At 43.1% G+C, this 17,460-nt stretch overlaps 1 protein-coding gene across 9 annotated transcripts in view; it reads left to right on the top strand.

The window, feature by feature from the left end:
• The first annotated feature begins 1,146 nt into the window (after nt 1-1,146).
• The window catches only part of CDKL5 (cyclin dependent kinase like 5), a 325,745-nt gene continuing 309,431 nt past the window's right edge, over nt 1,147-17,460 (top strand). For 4 of the 9 annotated variants that reach the window (XM_083172507.1, XM_083172502.1, XM_083172506.1 and 1 more), the window contains exon 1: nt 1,147-1,265. The gene's annotated coding sequence lies outside the window, so the exon portion shown is untranslated. The remainder of the gene's footprint in view (nt 1,266-17,460) is intronic. The other 5 variants (XM_083172510.1, XM_083172508.1, XM_083172504.1 and 2 more) reach the window with 4 other exon arrangements.

Here is a 17,460-nt window from a genome sequence, read left to right as displayed (position 1 = left end):
GTGACTTGCTGAAGTCTTACTGCAGTGGAATTGCTTCTGGGCTGCACAGACAGCAGTCCATAGAAGCACTGTAGCTCTGGCGATTTGCACAGAATGGCTTCCTTTTGGAAACTATTGCTGTCATCGCGCCATGGGCTGCAGTCCAATAGCAGGAGCCGCTACTGGTCACCAGCAAGTAGGTCAACAAGCATTAGGTTGACATGCACATTAGATCAACTTGGGAAAGGTCGACAGTCAAAAGGTTTTTCACTGTCTTTTGACCTGAATGACGACACAGTCGACATGGACACTGAAACGTAGGACTGTGTCCCCTCGCATGGCTCGTCATGCTTCAGGCACAGTGCCTCCCTACGCTCAGCACACTATTTTATTCTCCCACCACACCCAAAGCATGGCGAGCGAGGCGAGGGGACAAAGTGCTACAGTTTAGTGTCCATGTCGACTGTGTCGACATTCGGGTCAAATGACAGTGAAAAACCCCATGTCAACCTTTTGACTGTGGACCTTAAGCCATGTCGACCTTCCTGAATGTCGACCTAATGCTTGTCAACCTACTTGCTGGTGACCCAATGATCTATACCCTCATAAACCAAACAGTACCATCCAGAAAAAATGTGCAGTGTCTATCCAGAAAGCAATAATCGAAACATACGTTTTCTATCTCTAGCTATGGAATATAGCTACATACAGCGCTATAGATTAGTATCAGTACAATAAAAATGATCCGCTCCAGTTCTCTCACGCAGGGAGCACAGTGCCAGCACTGTAATGTGGTTACTATATACACTGAGTGGGAGTGTTACGTGACGGCCAAGACCCTGCCTGTCAGCCATGACCATATCGCGAGTCGGCGATGCCTCCAGTGCCGGTTGCCTAGGAGACACGCGATGCCCCGCCCCTGAATCCTCCACGAACATCCCGTCCCCCCCGCATTCCACGCCTGCATTATTTTCAGCCCCTTGCACGAAGAGTCTACCCCGCATTGCTATTGGCTGGCCCTGCTGTCCGTAAACACGCGGTTACCTGTCTCTTCTTGCGATTGGCCGAACTGAGAGCCCTGGCGCAGAGAAGACACCGCTTTGCAGGAAGAGTAGGCGTGTGTTGGCGCAGAGGGGCGTGCGTGGGAGGCGTGACCGGGGGAGTGGCGATCGAGAAGGGCGGGGCTTGTCTTTTTCTTCTTCATGTTGCTGGTATTGAATAGTCTCCGATAGGAAAACAGCGGCAGAGGAGCGGAGGAGGAGGCACGGAGAGGATCGCGGGCAGAGGTGAGTGACAGCACAGGCAGCAACAGGAGCGGGGTTTCCCCGGCCCCCCAGCCTCAGGGATGCCCTCCCCATGTGCACCCAGCCAATATACAGCCCTGCTAACCTACCAGTACCTTTTATCTGTGCAACATTCCACCCGCTCATCATGTCACAGCCCTGACACCCCCTCACTGCCCATCATCTGCAGGAGGGCACCTGACAGCATCCCAGTTTCACTGGTCCCATGTGCCCGCACCATGCCCAGGCCACTTCGGCACTGACTAGGAGTCTGCCAGGCTAATCTCTAGCATTATTTCACGATTTGCCCCTTTTCCCCGTGCCCATCAGCTGCATCCCAGCCCACCCTTGCACAGATCTCATGCATTGGCCTCAATGAGCTCATATGTAATCCATCTCTATCGCTGTCTTCCCCTGGCTGAGCACTCAGTGGCATTACAGGTTATTATATGCATTTCTCATAGAACCTGCACTCATTGTGCCAAGCTGACTGCTGCTGTAGTGTGGATATGTCCTATTTTTGCAGTATAGAATGTGCAGTCTCTCCCTCTCTGGTGGGTAGTGTGAGTAATGCTGGGATGGCACCTTTGCAGCAGCACCTATTGTTATTCATACACTGGGTGGGAAGGATTGGGAGCTTATGTCCAAACTATTTTTAACATGTATTATCAGTTCTGACTTCTGGGGGGTCATTCTGCTCATTGCTGGTGCTATACAGTATATACCTACATTCATCATGTACATGTTCAGAAACTGATCATTTATGAAAACATGATTTTTTTTTTTTACCATATTACAGGGGTTCCCAATCTTTTTCGAATCACGGCACCCTAGAATATCAGAATTTTTCCACGGCACCCGTAGGCCCAAAAATATACATATACAATTAAGTAGATTGTGTTTATATGTGATTCTTAGGATCAGTTATGTGGTAAAGGGCAGGATTTGGTTCTGATTGTACACATATTGTATGATTGGGAGCCACCAGCACTGGTTTTGTCCATAAATAATTGATCATAAATCATTTGAATTGGTCCAGGACCACCAACCCGCGGCACCCCTGCAAGTGTCCTGAGGCACCCCAGGGAGCCACGGCACACAGTTTGGGAACCACTGCCATATTAGATCCATTTGTGTTTTGCCGTTTACCCTTGTCAGACTTTTTTATTTTCATATTATTCTCATGACTTCATTCCAGGTGACTATTTTAGTCACATTTTTATTGTCACCCTATTTTACGTTATCATGTTGTGTTATCGTTTTTGATGGACCTTTAATGTATGAAATGGTGATATTTAGTTTTAAATAGCTGATTTTATTTGTTTACTTTTGTTTACTTCTTTTTACATTAACTATGTACTGTATACTGTTGCGCATGGTCTACAGTTTGCCCTATTTTTTAGTTCTTGCCTTCTGTTGTAACTCTATGGACAGGTAACCGCAAATTTGACACAAATTTTGGGGTAACTCTGCTGTATAGAAACTACAATGTGGAAATGTTGCAGTATCAATCAATACAACATGCCTAATTTTTTCCATGACATATACAGTATGTGGCTATTTTGGCTGCATGTGTTGTGCAGGAAAACGCAGCATTTTTAATAATGGATTAGTATACTATATAAAAAAAATGATATTGAACATGTGTGTGAAAATGGCCTTTTCAGCTATTATTGTGGACAAACCGAAATTGCATAATTGACAAATCATTGTGCAGTAGGCAACTATTACTGTCCTGGTTTCCTGATTATATTGACAACTATGTACCCCCCCCCCCCCATATCTTTGCCACCATTGTCTGTCTGCTCCTACCCTTTATGTAAGGGCCCTCTTACATCATGTGCTTTTCCTGCTCTTACTTAAGCCACATTCACATTAAACAAGTCCCCAATGACGCCTATATTGGCGGCTACTGGGTCCCGGCATCGTCAAGTGCATACACACTTGCCGATGCCGTGGGAAAAGGGAGTGACGGCTGCAGCATGACTATCGTTAACAAGGACTCCTGTTTGTATGAGGGAGGGGGTCGTTAACGACATGCAGAAGCATGCATTGTTGCCAACATGTCAACACAGTCGACATGGACACTGAAATGTAGCACCGCTTCCCCTCGCATGGCACGCTGCGCTCGCCATGCTTTGGGCATGGTGACTCACTACGCTTGGCACACTATTTTATTCTCCCTCCACACCCTAGTGGATGGCAGGGAATGAATTACCGCCTGTCGGCAAATGTCGGCTCAAAAAACAGTGAAAAACTCCATATCGACCTTTTGACTGTTGACCTTGCCCATGTTGACCTAACGCTTGTTTTGACCTAATGACCTGTCGACCTAAACCCATGTCGACCTAAACCTATGTTGACCTAGACCAGCGGTTCTCAAACTGTGGGTCCTGACCCCAAAGTGGGTCCCGGCCTTCTCAGCATGGGGTCACGACTCCATGTTGCTGACCATTAGGCTGATGACTTTTCTAATCTCAGTCAGTGATTCATGGAGTCTGAAAAATCTGTTGAGTTGTCTAGTTATTGTCTAGTTATTTTAGACTCCTCCCATCATTCTGTGCCTCCACAATGCTGCCATGTATGTGCTGTCTGCTGACATGTGAGGTGAGGGCCTTCTGCAGTAACTTGCTGGGGTCCTGTCATTATTTTTATTGTCTGATGGGGTCCCAGAGCAAAATAGTTTGAGGATCCCTGACCTAGACCCATGTCGACCTAATGGTGTCGACCTAATGACTGTTGACCAACTTGCTGTAGACCAAATGACCGTTTCCCTTTCTAATTGGCAGCATATTTTATAGTTGACAGCCAACAATACTGTTTTTTCTACCATTTTGACCATAAATAAGTACTGTAAGTCACGTTTTTTCTTGTTTTGTTTATTTGAATATGTACTTCGTTCGGTGCTGTGGAATCCTTGTGACGCCATATATAATAACTCATTTGAGCAGTAGAGGTATATGGCATATGGTGGTATTATGGTGATATTAGTTCAGCCCTAGTCCATACCATCATAAAAGGTTGAATGTTTCACTATATTTTCTCAGCGAAACTAACTTCCAGAGCTATTTCATTCAGCGTGCCGCTTGGTCCTAGTGCATTTCTGCTCCCACCGCTCCTTTATTTGATGGAGTAGTACTTTGCAGGGTAAGAAGGCAGTATTTGCAGAAAAAACTTAGTCCCATAGGTAAACCTCATTTTTTACATTTAGTGGCCATTGTACCAAACCACCTTAACGGGCCAAGTGTAGAAGCTGCTCATAGCAACTAATCAATTTAAGCATTCTATAAAATAATAGCTAGAAGCTTATTTGGTTACTCTTGGAAACCTCTCTGCTTGTCCTCTTTAGAAAGCTTCATACATCTTTCCATTAATGTAGAATGTCTTATGATTCTGGGAAAATACAATAAATGTAAGCTTTTGTCATGGTAATTGGTTACTTTTTTGTAATTTGGTGTCATTCACAATATTCCAGGCATAAGCTTGGTACTCAAATATACAATAAATGGCCCGATTACCTAATATCAGGTGAATAGGGTGACAGTTTCATAGGTGCTTATGCAATACCATTGAGGGCTAGATGCACTAAGCTTCAAAAATGATAAAATGGAGAGTGATAAACAGGCAGCCAATCAGCTCCTACCCGCCATGTCACACGCTGTGTTTGAAAAATGTCAGGCAAGAGCTGATTGGTTGGTTGTTTATCACTCTCTATTTTATCCTTTTTGAAGCTTAGTACATCTGACCCTGAATGAGAGTAATACTTATTTTACACCAGCAAGCCGAGTCGCACCTGGGATTTTGGACTCAGCTTCAAGCAGGGTGCGATCCAGCTTGCAACCCCTTTTAGACCAGTGTACAAAAAATAAGTGAGTAGAAATATAATACAATGGGCGCGACCTGGCATGGAGTGTCAGAGTCAGGGGAAGAAGCAGTGTCTGCTGGTCCCTGCCTCAGCTTCTCCTATGCGTGTGATGTCATCACGTCACATGCTGGAGAGGCCAGAGGAGAGGAACTGGGAAGCCTGCAGGGAGGGAGCAGCAGTGAAAAAGTGTCCCAGTCCCAGTGTAGATGTGTTAGGTACCCAGCATCTGTCACCCTTTCTCTGCCCATCATCTTTTCCCCCTTTCTTTGTCATTCATCCCCCCACCTTTCGCTGCCCAGCATATCTCCTCTCCCTCCCCAGCATCTTTCCCCCTCGTACTGCCCATTATCTGTTCCCCATCCCTCTCTGCCCAGGATCTGTCCCCCTCTTCCTGCCCATTATCTGTCCCCCAATCCTTCTCTGTCCAGCACATGTCCCCACCTTCCCAGCATCTCTCTCCTCCCCACCCTCTGCCCCCTCTCCCCACATCTGCACCACTCTCTCTCCACACATATGTACCACCCTCTCCCTGCCCAGCATCTATCACCCTCTGCCTATACAGCATCTATCCCCCTCTCCCTGCCCACCATCTGTTCCCCTCTCCTTGCCCTTCATCTCTCCCCTCTCTCTGACCCCACCCCCTCTCTCTCTGGGAGGGATGTACTAAAGGGAAAATGCGGTAAAACAGACAGGGGTTTTACAGCATTTTCCTATGTACCATTACCCGTCCGCCCCGTCTCCACTGGGCAGGGTATCGCCTCCTCTGGGTGGCGATACCCTATAGAAGTCTATGGGCTTCTATCGCCGCCCCCTGCCCTCCGTCCGGGCGACCCCCCCTCCCATCCCACATCGATCTCCTTCCCCCAGCAGGTGTCACATCCGGCTGCAGGGGGGAGGAGGAGACCCCGGGGACACTGACAGCTGCCGGGATGTGACGGAGATGCACACCACATTACAGGTATCGCGGGGGTCTCCTTTCTCACCCCCCCCACGATGCTAGCCGCATATGTTAGTACATATGCGGTAGCATCACGGCGGCGATGTATATTAATACATCCAGCCCTCTGTCAGGGGAGCTCAGTGCGTTCAGCGCCTGCAACCCATGGCAACGAGCATAGAAACCCCCAGCAACGAGCATATAGGTAAAAAAATTGTATTAATATATGAGGGGAGGCAGGAACTTTTTTGGCAGGGGGCACAAAATTTCTAGTTACTCCACTGCCTGGGTCTCACAATCCGAGTCAGACCATTTATGCCACCTGCAACCCAGGGATTTTGCACAGTCGAATATATGGAATTTGTAAGCTGATGTTTTTTGTACATTGCACTGATGATAATGAGGGTTTGTCAGCACTAATGAATCATTATAAGGGTGTAGTATAGCTCACAGACTATGTCGATGGGTCGATGTGCATAAGGTTGACATTAAAAAAGGTTAACACAAACAAAAGGTAGACATGGAAAAGGTCAACACATGTAAAAATTGCTTAGAAAATGGGATATTATCGCCCCCATGTGTATGATCTTTACTAATATTTATTGCTCTTTCTCCCAACTAGTAGAATTGTGTACTGTCACCTGCTCTTGCTGTGATCCACAAAATTCAGGAGAGCCCAGTCACTGCCAGTACCGCAGCACTTCCTGTAGAGCAGGTACTCCTGGAAAAGTTATAATTCTAAAAGTATTGTGCTAGTTTCTAATACCGCCATTAGCTGTGTTAAGCCACATACACACTTAATAAGGAGTCACCGCAGATGCCGATTATTGGGAGCAGCGCATACATACTTGTTGATGCCGGGGATGTCAGGGAGCGACGATCATGCTGCTGCTGCAGCATGACTGTCATTAACGAGGACTCCCTCGTCCGAACATGTTCAGACAAGGGAAGAGGTCGTTACCGACATGGAGTATTCACGTTAGACGATATTGTTCACAATATTGCTCAGAAATACCCTTTCTGAACGATATTGTGAACAATTTCGCCTAGTGTGTATGGGGTTTTACATGGATATACAATTTTCTTAGAACTCCATCTTCTGATTGTCAATGCTTAAAAAGAAGCGTAAGCCCCATACACACTAGAGGATATTGTAAAAGATATCCCTCAGAAAGGCCTTTTGAGCAATATATTTTAAAATATCATCTAGTCAGTGCGTACACTCAATATTGGTAACTATGTACACATCGTTACCGACACCTCCATTCTGCTGAACATGTAGGTCAATTTGGCTATATATAGTGTCCTTGGGGACCTACTAGTGTTTAGGGGACATTAGTGGGCAGCAAACAATGATGCAATCAGTGTCTATCACAAGCAGGGTCCAATCACTAGCACCTTTGATGGAGAGCATACTTAATTGGGAGACAAAAGGCCAGATGCACTAAGCTTCAAAAGTGATAAAATGGAGAGTGATAAACAACCAGCCAATCAGCTCCTAATTTCCATGTCACAGACTACGTTTGAAAAATTTCAGGCAGGAGCTGATTGGTTGGTTGTTTATCACTCTCCATTTTATCACTTTTGAAGTTTAGTGCATCTGGCCCAAAGAAATGTACACAGACAGAAAACACTGTAGTACATTTTATAATAGTTTTTCTTACGTCTACAACCCCAAGTAAAATCTGGATGGAAATTGCAAAGCCACAATTTTCCATGTTGCTAGTTTTGTATATTTGTCAGAATCTCACTGCTTCCACATATGACAGCAGGATTAGACTATGTATTGGATTAGACTATGTATCATTAAAGATATCAATTATTTTGTCTAGTGTACTCAATATCATTAACGTTGCGTGCTCCCATGGGTCGGTAACAATGGGGGTTATTCTAGTCCATTCTTTCTGACAAAATCCTTCTTAGATGGACAAAACCATGTGCACTGCAGGTGGGGCAGATGTAACTTGTGCAGAGAGAATTAGATTTGGGTGGGGTTTTTCTTCAAAGTGAGATCTATATTGAAGTGTAAAATCATGCAGTCAGTATTTTCCCTGCACAGAAACAAAATAACTCACCCAAATCTAATTCTCTCTGCACATGTTACATCTGCCCCCCTGCAGTGCACATGGTTTTGTCCATCTAAGAAGGATTTTGTCAGAAAGAATGAACTAGAATAAACCCCAATGTCCTTCGTCATCTGTACTTGCCGCTCTATCTTGACTGTATCATAAAGTTATCGTTCAGTTTTGTATGCGCTTTATTGTTTGCCCAGGAATCTTCAGTGATATCGCTTACTGAGCGATATCCTCTAGTGCATGTGGGGCTTTACCTGTAGTTTTAGTTTGGCTGATTGGATTGTGAATGCAAAGCTGATGTTGATAGGCCAAACTGTTTTTTGAGCTCATGTATTTCTTGTTTAATTGTTTTGGAATGTGGGCAATTTGTAAAAAAGAATGGCTGCCTCCAGTGTTCTATTGCAAGCAATAAAATCTGTAAGTTAGACCTTGCGTGTGCTTTAGGAACATAAGGATATTTTTTGTGTAAGTGGATATGTTTACACTCACCTAAGCAACCCTTGAGGCTAATTTGAAGTAATGATATGTTGAATGATACTGTTCACTATTGTTCTAAGTGTTGACTAGTACTTAAAGAAAAAAAAATGCGCTAATGGTTTGTTGCTGTTGGAATTCTAGTTTTTTTGAATTGAACATTTTATTAGAACTCTGCTTGTATAGCCTGTGCAGCATTGGGCCCCTGTTTGTACTTGGACTATTGGGGTTAATTAGATCTTTCTAGATTACTATGAAATGTATACCCAGATATATTTTCCTATGTTAATTATTTTTACCCTGACAGACCTGATCGCATGTCTGCGAATTTGCAGGCCGGGCAATTATTGATAGACCGTGCATGCTTGCGGAATGTAGCGTGCATGCGCTGGGCCATCCTGCAATAAAATCCTCCTACTTTTTATCACTGGCCGCATGCTAGTAAATTGATTGACAGTAAGCCGGCATTTGGGGGTGGTACCTGGCTGTTTTCTAGGAGTGTCAGGGAAAACCCAGGAATTTGAGAGGAAGACGTGTGACATCAGCTCCGGCCCGATCCGACTGTTTCTAGTTAGTTAGTTAGTCCTGGGCTATGAACAGACTGCACACACTGGAAAATCTTGCAATGGTGAGCAGTTTGATAATGGATTTGCAGCTAATCGCCGATCCAGCTAATTTTCGCAAGCCGTTCTGTGCAATTCACTTTTTCTTCTTTGCTCAAACATGCAGTGATTATTCCCATTCTGAAAAAACACAATTCTGACCCTAACTCTCTAACTATCGTCATATCTCTCAGCTCCCATGCCTCTCGAAGCTACTGGAGAGACATGTCTACTCTCACCTCACACACTTTCTTAATTCTCACACCCTATTAGATCTGCTTCAGTCAGGCTTTTCGTTCACAACACTCCACTGAGACAGCACTGACTGAAGTGGGCAATGATCTGGTAACTGCCAAGTCTAAAGGCCAGTACTCACTACTTATTCTCCTAGATCTCTCTGCTGTGTTTGACACTGTTGATCATACTCTTCTCATACAAACACTGCACTCCCTAAGTCTTAATGATACAGCCCTTTCCTGGTTCACATCTTACCTATCTGATCACTCTTTCAGTGTTCGCTTCTCTGACTCTACTTCCTCTTCACTACCTCTGTCAGTCAGAGTTCTGCAAGGCTCAGTCTTAGGTCCTCTGCTTTTCTCAATCTATACCTCATCTCTTGGCAAACTCATCAGCTCTTTCGGATTTTAGTATCATTTACATGCGGATGATACTCAAATCTATCTATCAACCCCAGAGTTGTCACCAGTGGTTTTGGGCCGAGTCTCTGAATGCCTCTCTGCCATCTCATCTTGGATGTCTTCTCGCCACCTCAAACTCAATATTTCCAAAATGGAATTACTTATATTCCCACCAACTAAGAACAGTTACCATCCTGATATCTCTATCACTGTTGACAACTCGACAATCTACCCAAATCGTGTAGTGCCCAAAAGTTTATGGCCGCCTTTATGGATGAGGGTGAGAAAGATAAGGGTTAAGGGATGGAAGAAAAATGGATTGCAGTCACTGAGTCCTGTTGCTGCCTGGCAGTGCCAGTTCCAGGTCAATCCCGAGATCCTTGGATTGAAAAATCACAGTGGCAGTTGAGCAGGCACCTTGCCCAAAGCATGATGAGCGAAATGCGTCATTCAAGGATACAAGAGACACTACATGTGGGTACACCTTGCTCAAGTGTCGACATTGACAATATCTTTTGAAAAACTTATAGCAACCTTTTTATGTTGACCTTTTGTGTTGACGTGCTTGTCAACCTTTTTGCTGTCGTACTAACGACTGTCGGTCTAATGACTAGGGCCCTTATTCAGATCTGATCGCAGTACAAATTCCTTCTCAAAATGGGCAAAACCATGTGCCCTCCAGGTGGGGCAGATTTAACATGTGCAGAGAAAGTTAGATTTGTGTGAGTTATTTTGTTTCTGTGCAGGGTAAATACTGACTGCATTATTTTTACACTGCAATTTAGATTTCAGTTTCAAGACACCCCACCCAAATGTAACTCTGTCTGCACATGTTTCATCTGCCCCACCTGCAGTGCACATGGTTTTGCCCATTTTGAGAACAAATTTGTACTGCGATCAGATCTGAATAAGGGCCTAAATCATTTTAATATAGTGATCTCACATTTCTATCATGGTAGCTTTATTACGAACAGCAATATAGTATCTAACCTGCGATGAATCTGCTCTTGACACATTATCAATAAAAATGAAAATAACACCTGTCCGCTGTCTCTAAACTAATTATGGAGTAAGGTACTTTCATGTATGAGATGCAGAAGAAACGATCAGTTACACATCTGATGTTCTAAATAATATCCCAGTATAATGAAGATTTGATTCATCACTTTGGCCAATTCATTCTTTTTGCAGCCTTAAGTGCTCTATTTTGGGAAGTGCAATTTGTCACTTGTAAAACAGTCTTCACAAGGAAAGTCTTTTTTATTTCTTTTCTCATTTTCCCTCCGTTGTTATATTCTTGTTTCATGAACAGAAATTGATTAGAGTGCATGTGTTCTTGCCAGAAATATATGTCATAAGCATACCTCTGTATTTGCCATGCATCATTTGCTTTTCTGGCTCAATTTAAAAATGCTGTCAACAGTATTTTCAATTGGCGTTCAGTAATGAATGCAGCTTGAGGTGATGTTGGTGAAGTATTTGTCCACTTTATGGCCCTCCAATGTGTCCTTCTCCCTGGGTCAGCAGATAAAGTTAATTAAAAGAGTATGTAATTCTTTTAACTACAGATTCACCATTACCACAATTTACAATACTTTACCTGTTTTACACTAGTAATGTATATTGTTCAAAATAAGAAAACTTTAATAACTTCCTTACTAGATTATATTGCTAGTCGGTATATGGACAACCATTGTATGTAACAGGAATATGAAACCAATACTGCAGACATTCTTAGTTAATAAGTAGAAACTAGTTAAAAGCCCGTCAAAATGATGGCTTCTGCAATGTACTTTCACTTTGAGCTGTGACAGTTTTTAATGTCTCTTTGAGCTTTAATAGATTTTAGCCCACAAACCCCAGCTTGTATCTGCTCTTACCTCCAGTCCATATTTTCACAGTTCCTTTCTCCATATGGGTAATTCCAAAGTAATGGATGGATACAATGTTTGTGGTAAACATCTGGATTGCTACAAATTTAAAATGCGCATAAAGTAGCAAATTTTACCACAATTGTATCTACCACTGGTGTATAAAAATATGAAGTGTGAACCAGCCTCACCATTGTTGTCTGCTATAAATCAATTCATTGTCTAAATATAACGGATGTAACACCAAATATTTGCCACATGTAGTGTAACTCTGTCACTAACATAAAACCACATGAAATACTGATTATCAACATATAGTTTCTGACAGTACATATCTTCCACTTGTGTTATATACTACAATAATCCAAGTTTCTTACCCTTGTTTTCAGAAAACAGCAATAGATAATCAGTGATCACAATCAGTCGCAATCAGTGTCTGTAACCATTACTGAAATAGACAAAATGGCAGCATGTCATGTAACACAGTGTTACCAACCAATTTTTATAAAATACTATAGACTATGATTGATGCACTGGGAAATTCATATTTTGAATATCCCAAATGTTTTTTTTTTCTTGACCAATGTCCACTTTTTGTTGGAATTGCCCATATCCAGCAAGTTTGAAACAGATCAGTGTCTCTGCAAAAATTGCTTTCGCTATAAGAGTAATTTGGTCTGGTGAATGGCTTCTAGTAGTCAGTGGTGGTACTTTACATCATAGAAGTGAAGAGGGGTATATATATAAATATGCTGGAGCCAGGAGTTTGATTGATTTATATTTGACAACACTCCAAGGTAGCATAGCTAAGCATAAGCTGTTTCTCTAGGCTTGTTATTACTGGTGAACTTTTTCTAGCCACACTTTACTGTTGAGCAGGTGAAGTTGTATTCTGTGTGTACATAAACAAATTAGTATTTTGTAGGTTCCATGGAATGTTAACTCTGGTTAGATCTTTAATGGTGTTTTTTATGAAGCTGTGAGGTGCCCTACCTCCAGCACTTACAGCAGATGTGTGATGATTTGGACACAAGGTTACGGGGAAGTTAAAACCAGGGAAATTTCAATTGCTTACCCATAAAGTACCACTTACCTCCATCCCCATAGATCTCTATGGGAATGGAGGCTTTACACAAGTCATCAAGCAACAAAAAGCTTCTTTTTAAAAATATTTTTATTTGAAATGCATGTAATAAAATACAGAATAAATTAAGTGACAAGCTTGTGTAACAAACAAACAAACAAACAAACAAACAAGGCGTACAATCATCATCAACAGTAGGTAAAGGAAGCATATATACTGGGTACATAAACATAGTGAGAGAAGTATGGAGGTGTTCTAGAAGGGTTGGATAACATTTTGTAATATTTCCATGTTATACCAAGTACAGTAGCTAAATGAACAATTTTTTAATATAATCTCTAGTATGGGCAGTCAGAGTATTGATATAAGGCAGCCGTTAAGATTTACCGCAACGGTTATAGCCTTGGACTCTGAATCTAATGAACATTCAATCCAGTATATTTGGTATCAATATTGCAGCCTGGGCATCATTAAAGTAAGGGATATAGGGTCAGAGTGAATCCACCTGGATAAGATAGTTTATGGCCACCGCTGCCACTTGGGCTAGTAACAGACGTTCGCTGATCGAGGGTCTATATGTGTTTGTAGGATGGTGATAATTCCACAACGCCCATGGCAAAGAGATATTGGAGGGGATATGTAGTACATTTTGTATATAAGATTGTACCTCTAACCAGACCATAAACAATAAATAATGTCAGCATTGGGTAGAGAGCATTTAAAACAATTTGCATTTTCGGACACACCACAATTTTGGAGTGTCATATGCATAAACGAGCATAAATAAGTTGTTCATCTTTAGATCTTTAGATATAGGGGTAATACAGACCTGATTGCACAGCCACAAATTCGTGCTGGCATCATTCTTTTAAGATGCCGCTCGGCCTTGCGAATGAATGTTATCTCTGTGCCAATGGATGTCTATGGCTACACATCTATTTGCAGCCTATCGAATATGTCCAATACCCATTGTAACAGGCTCACCATCCAATTATCAAATGAGTTTTACACTGGGCACAAGTCATCGAAGGCTCAGAGTAGCCAGAAACGTACTCAGCGGTGCGATGGAAAAAGGCATATCCGGCCTGGAGCTGATGTCACACACCCTCCCCTAAAATGCTCAGGCACGTGCGGATAGAAAAAGTAGCAGGATTTCATTGCAGCACACTCTCTGCGAACCGTACACATGTACAGTCAATCAATAATCGTCCGCTATACAAATGCGCAACTGTGCGATCAGATCTGAATTAACCCAATAGTCCAGTGGTCCCCAAAGTGTGTGCCTGGGGTGCCACAAGGCTCATGCAGGGGTGCCTCGGGTTGGTGGTCCAGGACAATAACAAATGTATTGATGGTCAGAGTGATAGACAAACCAGTACTGGTGGCTGCCAATTATAAAATATGTGGACAATTAGAACCACAACTCTGTCCACCGCCACAACAAAACTAAACCTAAGGGGGACAGGTAATTACAATTACTTCACTTTTTGTTTATAGAACATAGGTTGCCTTCACAATACTCTAGGGCAGTGGTTTCAAAACTGTGTGCCTAGACGGGTGTGGTACGGGAATCCGACAGTCGGGATCCCGACAGTCATTATCCCGACGTCCAGATCCCGACTGCCCGGAGTCAGACAGCATGGCGAGCGCAACAAAGCCCCTTGCGGGCTCGCTGCGGTTGCCACGCTGCGGGCACAGTGCGAGCACTACGCGAGCCACCTATTCTATTCTCCCTCTATGGGGGTCGTGGACCCCCACGAGGGAAAATAGCGGGTGGCCGTCAGGCACCCGGCTGTCAGCGTTTTGACAGTCGGGATCTCGACGTCGGGAACCCGTCTGGCACCCGCCTAGACACCCTGGGGTGCCTCAGGACACTTGCAGGGGTGCCATGACCAACTCAAAATATTTATGGTCAAAGTAATCGGCAAACCAGTGCTTGTTGCTTCCAATAATAATTTATGTGGACAAGCAGAAGCGAATCCTGTCCCTCACCACAAAATTGAACATAGGAATGACATATAAATGCAAATTACTTAATTTAATATATTTTTCAAAATGCGTCAATAAGAAACTTTTGGCCTAGGGGTGCCGTGAATTTTTTTTCCGATTCTCTAGTTTGCTGTGATTCACAAAAGTTTTGGGAACCTCTGCTCTAGGGTGCCATGTTTCATGAAATATGGGAACCACTGAGATACACAATGAAAGGTAATCTCTTAATAAGAAAGTCTCACTGTAACGGGTGCATTCCAGCTGGAATGTTATTGTACCGTAGGTTTGACCTGGAATAAATAAAATAATGCACTGTAAATGCTTAAAATAGTACATTCCAACAAGTAAAGAGGATTTCCTGACATGAGTTACTGAAGATAATATCAAATGGACAACACCCACGTGAAAATAAACTCTTCAAGAAGGAATTCCACAGTTCTAAAGTACAAAGAGACTTATTTAATAGCATAGGGCCTGATTCAGCTGGATGCAATGTCAGTGGAAACAGTGGAGTGTTTAGTTTTTTTGCACACTGATCACGCACCTAAGGCGCAATGGTTGTGTGATGGCAGTCGCAGTTGGGATTTATTTGCAAAATGAATACCAGTAAAAGAGCATTTGCGGGTTGTAATGGGGGGCAACATCTACAGCGCAGGAGTGTTGTAACTATTCCGGGGGTGCATCACAGCTTGCGTCCACAATACTTTATACAACAAAAATATCTCTGGTCTTACTTGGTACACCCATGCTAGGCGACTTATTGTGCATCTGATGATTGTCTTTGTACACAAGTAATGGATCTGAGACCTATTCGCACACCCACTGTGTGCGGCATTTATGATTGTCTCTGAATTGGGTCCGTAGTGCAAAGAGCAATGATGTGCTGTAACACATACATAAAATTCGATATAGGGGGAAATTTATGATGTGTATACTACTTCATGTGTGATGTTGCTATGGGCAACCAATCAGAATCTACTTTTTTATTTAGCACCCTCTTGAAGATAGTAGACAGGATCTGATTGGTTGTCCATGGCAACATCACATGTAAAGTAGAATACACATCTTAGTAAATTTCCCCCATAATCTGATTGGTTGCCCATAGCAACATCCCATTTTCAATAGAACTCCCCTTAAGGTGCCCACACACTAGAAAGATCTGCGATCTTAAGATGTGCACATAAATTAGCCTTGAAGTCTTTTGTCTGTCTTAACAAAGATTTCTCTTAAGATCCCATGTGCGTTCCTATGGATCTTTTGCTAAATCTTCTGATCTTTCATGCAGCATATAAGATCAGAAGATTTAGCAAAAGATCTGCAGGAGCGGGCATCCGACTGATATCGGCCTATCATCAGTAAAAATCTGCCAATTTTTCAGCCGATCGGTTGGAAATCAGCAAAAAAAATAATTTTAGTGTGTGGGCACGCAAGCAGCTGCTGAACGCTTCTTCTTTATGTCAGCAGCAGCAGGCACTATGTGTGGGCACTCTGTAGCTGCATTACAAACACTGAGCGGCTGATTCATCCCTGCACACAGTCTCGAACTGGGCACAATAGACTAGTGATTGGTGATTTCAGAACTTCTAATTTATTTATTTATAGTATTACCAGTTATTTATATAGCACACACATATTCCGCAGCGCTTTACAGTGAATATTTGAACATTCACATCAGTCCCTGCCCCAGTGGAGCTTACAATCTATATTCCCTACCACATGTACACGCACACACAGACATTCTAGGGTTAATTTGTTTGGAGCCAATTACCCTACCGGTGTATTTTCGGTTTTAGTGCGCTAGAATGTTATTGATGTAGCAGCCTTATTGACAGGTTGCAGGCATTTTGGGTCTGGGAGGGAAAGCATTGCAGGAAACGTGAGCATGACAGCCCTTTTTTTGGGCATCCTAAGGGCCTAATTATATCTGAATACAGGGCATGTTTTCTTAGCAAATGGACAAAAACATGTGCATTGCTGGTGGGGCTGATATAATATATGCAGATTTGAGTGGGATGTGTTTAAACTGAAACCTAAATTGCAGTGTAAAAATAAAGCAGCCAGTATTTACCATGCACATAATCAAAATAACGCCCCCAAATCTAACTCTCTCTGCACATGTTATATGTGCCTCACCTGCTGTGCTCACTCAACCAGTTGCAGTTGTAGTAGTGAAGTCTGGGCCCTACACACGGAGAGGTTTGTTCCAGAGATTCATAGTGGGAGATTCAGCATAAGAGATTTCAAATCTCTAACAGAAAGTGTTTAGGTGACTTCAGGGGAAAAAAAAATAATTCAAATGTAAATAATGGGTTGGAATAAAGCCTGCGGAATTGTCAACTTCTTTGTTTATAATAGAAAATAAATAATGAACATAAATGGCGTAGGGTCACCCCCCCCCCCCCCCCCCCCCCCCCCAGCATGACCAGCCCCGGGCTCTCTGAGCCAGTCCTGGTTTCTCGAATACCAGGGGGAAAAAATGAAATAAGGTCCCCCTATATTCAAGTATCTAGCACTGGGCTCTTGGGCCGGTCCTGGTTCCCAAAATATGGGGGACAAAGTGAGTAGGGGTCCCCTATATTTTAGGGACCAGCACCAGGCTCTTGAGCCGGCCCTGGTTCCCAAGATACGGGGAGCAAAATGAGTATGGGGTCCCCTGTATTTTG

The sequence above is a fragment of the Crinia signifera genome, chromosome 2 (genome assembly GCF_055691185.1).
Source record: "Crinia signifera chromosome 2, ASM5569118v1, whole genome shotgun sequence".
NCBI lineage: Eukaryota > Metazoa > Chordata > Amphibia > Anura > Myobatrachidae > Crinia > Crinia signifera.
This window is presented reverse-complemented; position numbering and strand designations above follow the sequence as displayed.